Source organism: Rhinopithecus bieti, unplaced genomic scaffold, assembly GCF_001698545.2.
Source record: "Rhinopithecus bieti isolate Rb0 unplaced genomic scaffold, ASM169854v2 scaffold_19901, whole genome shotgun sequence".
NCBI lineage: Eukaryota > Metazoa > Chordata > Mammalia > Primates > Cercopithecidae > Rhinopithecus > Rhinopithecus bieti.
In genome coordinates, this window is record NW_016809629.1 from 353,221 (window position 1) to 359,081 (window position 5,861).

The 5,861-nt window shown below is 44.7% G+C and overlaps 1 protein-coding gene across 2 annotated transcripts in view; it reads right to left on the reverse strand.

Annotated features, from left to right (window-relative positions):
* DKK4 (dickkopf Wnt signaling pathway inhibitor 4) overlaps positions 1–1,753 on the reverse strand; it is a 13,846-nt gene extending 12,093 nt beyond the window's left edge. The window contains exons 1-2 of one of the 2 annotated variants that reach the window (XM_017889860.1): positions 1,401–1,753; positions 10–221 (exon numbers count right to left, since the gene is read on the reverse strand). The gene's annotated coding sequence lies outside the window, so the exon portion shown is untranslated. The remainder of the gene's footprint in view (positions 1–9; positions 222–1,400) is intronic. The other variant, XM_017889862.1, reaches the window with a different exon arrangement.
* Between the last annotated feature and the right edge of the window lie 4,108 nt (positions 1,754–5,861).

A 5,861-nucleotide genomic window follows, 5' to 3' on the forward strand; every position in this document is an offset into this window, starting at 1 on the left:
CTCTTTTACCTTGTCTCCTTGCTCCCCCTTGTGGCAAAGAGTGAGGTGCATATTCAGAAGGCCCAGCAGAAAGTCCAGGCTCGTGATTCCAGGAGCATTTCCCAATTTCTGGTGGAAATTCCCCATGGGATAGCACTGTCCTTCTCATACATCTAGGTACTTCCCCATCTTATGCAAGTGAGCCTCACTTTTTCAATTATAAAAGAAATGCATCCCCAAATCTTAGAAATGTTGGAAAACACAGAAAAGTAGAAGAAGAAAATTAAAATCAGATATCTAGAAATTTTGGTAAAATTTTCCCAATTTTCTTCTATGCAGTCGTGTATACATATGTACACGCAGCATTTATTTATTTAATATACAATATAATTAATCTACCGTCAGCTCCAAAACTTGCCATTACTAATGCCTACATCTGCTCATGTGTGCCTCTTCTTCCCAATCCCTCTATCTGCCTCCCCATTGGAGGTATACACTGAGATTGTTGTTTTTAGAGACGAGGTCTCACTATGTTGCCTGGGCTGGAGTGCAGTGGCCATTCACAGGAAGGATCAGAGTGCACTACAGCCTGGAACTTCTGGGCTCAAGTGATCCTCCCGCCTCAGCCTCCCAAGTAGCTGGGGATACAGGTGTGTACCACTGTACCCAACTTGATGTTTATGTTTATTGCTCCCTTGCTTCTTAAAGTAAAATTACAACACACACACACACACACACACACACACAAAATTGGGATTACACTGTACATACACTTTTGTTCCCTCCTTTTTCTTTTTTCACTGAGCTTTTCTTCAAGATCATCAAGTATTATCAGAACCCACGGCTATACCACAACCCAGAAGATGGACGTTCATTTAATGTCCTGTAGATGTTGGCCATTTGGGTTGTCTTTTGATTTTGTTTTGTTTTTGTTTTGAGATGGTGTCTCACTGTGTCACCCAGGCTGGAGTAAAGTGGTACCATCTCAGCTCACTGTAGCCTCAACCTCCCAGTCTCGAGCAATCCTCCCACCACCTCCTGAGTAGCTGGGAACACAGGTGTGTGCCACCATGCTCAGCTAATTTTTTATTTTTTATAAAGATGGGGGTCTTGCTATGTTTTTCAAGCAGATCTTCAACTCCTGGCCTCAAGTGATCTTCCTGCCTCAACTTCCTAAGGTGCTGGGATTACAGGCATGAGCCACCATGCCAGACCAGCCCTTTTTCTTTAAAGAAATGGAATTGAATTACACAGCTGGCTTCAGAATCTTATCATATCCTACACTCATGGTAATTGAGCTATGAAATCTTTACAGAAGAGCTTCTGTTCCCAGCTGGTTTTTCAATCTCTGAGAGTAAAACTATACTAACCTTCCAAGATTTTTATCTGAACAAGGCCACAGGGGAAGACCAGCAGGTTACCTTGGCTCAGTGGGTGATCTGTGCTGGGAGCCTGCTCCCTTGGGGATGGCATCTCCCTGGGACTCTGCACTTGGACGCTGTGAGTGTCTCCCTGGATGGCAGCTCTGAGCACTGTCATCATGCCCTGGACACGAAAGGCGCTTAGCAAACATTCCTTAAAGGAAGGCATTGAGAGTCCCTTCTGAGCTCTAAAATTCTGATTCTATTGATTTGACAGGAGAATGCCATGGTATTCGTATCAGGATTTGGACCGAGAAAGCCCTTTTCACATTTCCCAAGAGTTTAGATCGCAGTGTGAGTGGGGAATGAGAATGTGAGAACCAGTGCATTATTTGGCTGTAGTTCTGAGGTGGTGAAGGCCAGTCTTGTCTTTTTTTTTTTTTTTTTTTTTTGCTCTTTTTTTTTTTTGAGACAGAGTTTCATTCTTGTTTCCTAGACTGGAGTGCAATGGTGCAATGGCACGATCTCTGCTCAGGGCAATTGCTACCTCCTGGGTTCAAGCAATTCTCCTGACTCAGCCTCCTGAGTAGCTGGGATTACAGATGCTCACCACCATGCCCAGCTAATTTTTTTTTTTTTTTTTTTTTTTGTATTTTAGTAGAGACAGGGTTTCACCATGTTGGCCAGGCTGGTCTCAAACTCCTGAGCTCAGGTGATCCACCCGCCTCAGCCTCCCAAAGTGTTGGGATTACAGGCGTGAGCCACTGTGCCTGGCCAATGAAGGCCAGTGTTGATAAGGACATTAAGTGTGAATCTAGACCCAGCTAACTGGACAGGACTAGAGGGACAGGAAGCAAAGGACGGACCCTTCCTGCAGCAGCTGACTTCCTTCACGGTCTTCTCACCACCTTCTTGCTTCAGGTCTTTCTGGATTACCTAGAACTGGTGGTGTTGGGTCCTTTCAGAAGAAAACCTTCAGATAACAGAATGTTGTGAAATTTCCATTAAAAAAATGTTTAACAGATAAGGGTCTTGGTCTGTCACTCAGGCTGGGGTATAGTGTATGATCATAGTTCACTGTAGCCTTGGCCTCCCAGGCTCAAGCCATCCATCCTCCCAACTCTGCCTGCTCAGTAGTCAGGACTACAGGAGGCCACCATAACCCTCAGCTAATTAAAAATGATGTTTTTAGAGATGGGGTCTCACTATGTTGCTCAGCCTACACTTCTACTCCTGACCTTACAGCATAGGCTGAAGTTGTGGCTCTAATATTCATATGTATATGAAAAATGTGAGTTTTGCCTGTATAGCTTTTAAATTCCTTTCTTTTCTTTCTTCTTTTTGTTTTGTTCTGTTTTGTTTGAGCGGGAGTTTCGCTCTGTAGCCCAAGCTCGAGTGAAGTGGGGCAATCTCAGCTCACTGCAACCTCCACCTCCCAGGTTCAAGCAATTCTCCTGCCTCAGTCTCCTGAGTAGCTGGGACTACAGGCATGTGCCACCACACCTGGCTAATTTTTGTATTTTTAGTAGAGATGGGTTTTCACCATGTTGGCTAGGCTGGTCTCGAACTTCTTATCTCAGGTGATCCACCCGCCTGAGCCTCCTAAAGCACTAGGATTATAGGTGTGAACCACCGCATGTGGTCTAAACCCCTTTCTTTTCTTTTCTTCTTTTATTTAATTAATTTATTTATTTTTGAGACGGAGTCTCACTCTGTTGTCAGGGTAGAGTGCACTGACATGATCTTGGCTCAGTGCAACCGCTGCCTCCCGGGTTCAAGCGATTCTCCTGCCTCAGCCTCCCGAGTAGCTGGGACTACAGGCACCTGCCACCACACCCAGCTAATTTTTGCATTTTTAGTAGAAATGGGGTTTCACCATGTTGACCAGAATGGTCTCGACCTCTTGGCCTCGTGATCTGCCCGCCTTGGCCTCCTAAAGTGCTGGGATTACAGGCGTGAGCCACTGTGCCCAACCAACTCCTTTATTTTCATGTGTTATTTACTGATGAACATTTTCCATATGCCAGGTAAATTATGTGCTGTGGATACATTATTTGTTTGTTTTTGGAGCTGGTGCCTCCCTCTGTCAGCCAGGCTATAGTGCAGTGGTGCAATCACAGCTCACAGCAGTCTTAACCTCCCTGGGCTCAAGTGATCATCCCACCTCAGCCTCCCAAGTAGCTGGGACTACAGGCACATGCCACCCATGCCTGGCTAATTTTTGTATTTTTTGTAGAGATGGGGTTCAACATATTGCCTAGGCTTGTCTCAAACTCCTGGGCTCAAGCGATCCACTGCCTCGGTCTTCCAAACTGCTAGGATTACAGGAGTGAGCCATGGCACCCGGCCTGGATACATTATTTAATATCCACTACAATCCTCTGAGTAGATATTAAGTTAGTTCTATTTCACAGATGTGGAAACTGAGGCAGAGAGAGGTTAATGCTTGCCTAAGACCACAGAGTTGGCAGAGCTGAGACACAAATTCAGCTCTTTGGATTCCTAAGCTCACTTTATTTCTGCTTCTAGGCTATACTACTTTGCTTATGACATTGACCATATTTGGCCGCATTCAGCAGATATTTGTCCAAGTCTTACATTATGAGTCTCTTGGAGACATGTGTCTTATCTCTTATCAACTTCAAATGCCTTTCACACAGCGGGCAAATCTGATATTTGCCTTTTGATTCAAGCAGCAACTTGGTATTGTGTACTGTGGAGCATCACAGAGTTTGTGCGGGCCTATTTCTTTTATTTCAAAAATACTTAAAACGCAGTGGAAAATTTCAAGAATAGTGCAATGAACATACATACGTTCCACCTCGATTGTTAACATTTTATCATATTTGCTTTTTCTTTTTTCTGGACCATTTGAGGGTTAGTTGCAGATACATGTTATTTCACTTCTAAATACTTCAGCATGCATCTCCTAAAATCAAGGCCATTTCTGCATAACCAAGGTACACTAACCTTAGGATTTTTTTATTTTTAATTTTTATTTATTTTTATTTATTTATTTTTTTTTTGAGATGGAGTCTCGCTCTGTCGCCCAGGCTGGAGTGCAGTGGCCGGATCTCAGCTCACTGCAAGCTCCGCCTCCCGGGTTTACACCATTCTCCTGCCTCAGCCTCCCGAGTAGCTGGGACTACAGGCGCCCGCCACCTCGCCCGGCTAGTTTTTTGTATTTTTTAGTAGAGACTGGGTTTCACCGTGTTAGCCAGGATGGTCTTGATCTCCTGACCTTGTGATCCGCCCATCTCGGCCTCCCAAAGTGCTGGGATTACAGGCTTGAGCCACCGCGCCCGGCCCATTTTTTATTTTTTAGACGTAGTCTCACCCTGTCACTCAGGTTGGAGTGCAATGGTACAATCTTGGCTCACTGCAACATCCACCTCCTGGGTTCAAGTGATTCTCCTGCTTCAGCCTCCCCAGTAGCTGGGATTACAGGCACCCACCACCATGCCAAGCTAATTTTCTGTATTTTTACTAGAGACGGAGTTTCACCATATTGGCTAGGCTGGTCTCGAACTCCTGACCTCAAGTGATCCGCTCCCCCCTCCCCGACCTCCCAGAGTGCTAGGATTACAGGCATGAGCCACTGCGCCTAGGGACCCCTCATAAAATTTTACATTGTTGCCATGATAATCTACTCTCTATTCAAATTTCCCCGATTGTCCCAATAACTCCTCAGTAGCTGGTTTTGTTTGTTTGGTTTTTATTCAGGGTCTAATTTAGGATCACACATTGCTTTTAGTGTCACATGTTTGGCTTCCTTTAATCTAGAGCAGTTCACTAGCCTTTTTCTTAATCTTTCAAGAAACCGACATTTTGGAAGACTGGCAGTTGTCTTGCAGGTCTCTCAGTTTGGATTTGCCTGATTGTTTCATCGTGAAGAGAGGCAAATTACAGACTTTTACAAGAATATTATCTCTGTGTCCCTCTCTGTGCCTCACACCGGGGGCATATGTCAGTCCCTACCTTCCCCCGTTTGATCAATCTCTCTGATGTGAAGGTAGCCTTTTCTCTTTAGTGAGTAATCTATAGGGGTGATACTTTGAAACCATATGAACATCCTCAACGGTCCATTCATAATTTCAGCCTGAATCTATTATTATTATGGTGGTTCCAAGATGATGATTTTGTTTCTGTCATCTATTCTACCTTTATTAGTTGGTCTCCTCTACGGAAGAGCTTTTTCTCCTCCACATCCTCTCCCCTTGGAATTATCATCTCTCACTACTTGTGGGATCTTGAATCAATCACTTACTCCCTGGGGACCTATGTATTCTCATCCTTAAGAGATGACCTAAGAGTGACACTCTTGAAGCCTGGTCAATCTGAAATGAAATTCCCATAAGGGGCTGGGCGTGGGCTCAGGCCTGTGATCCCAGCACTCTGCAAGGCGCAGGAGGGCAGATCACTTACGCCGTGGACTTCGAGACCAGCCTGGGAAACAGGGAGAGTCTAGTCTTTACAAAAAAAAAAAAAAAAAAATGTAAATTAGCCGGAAGTAGTGGCGGT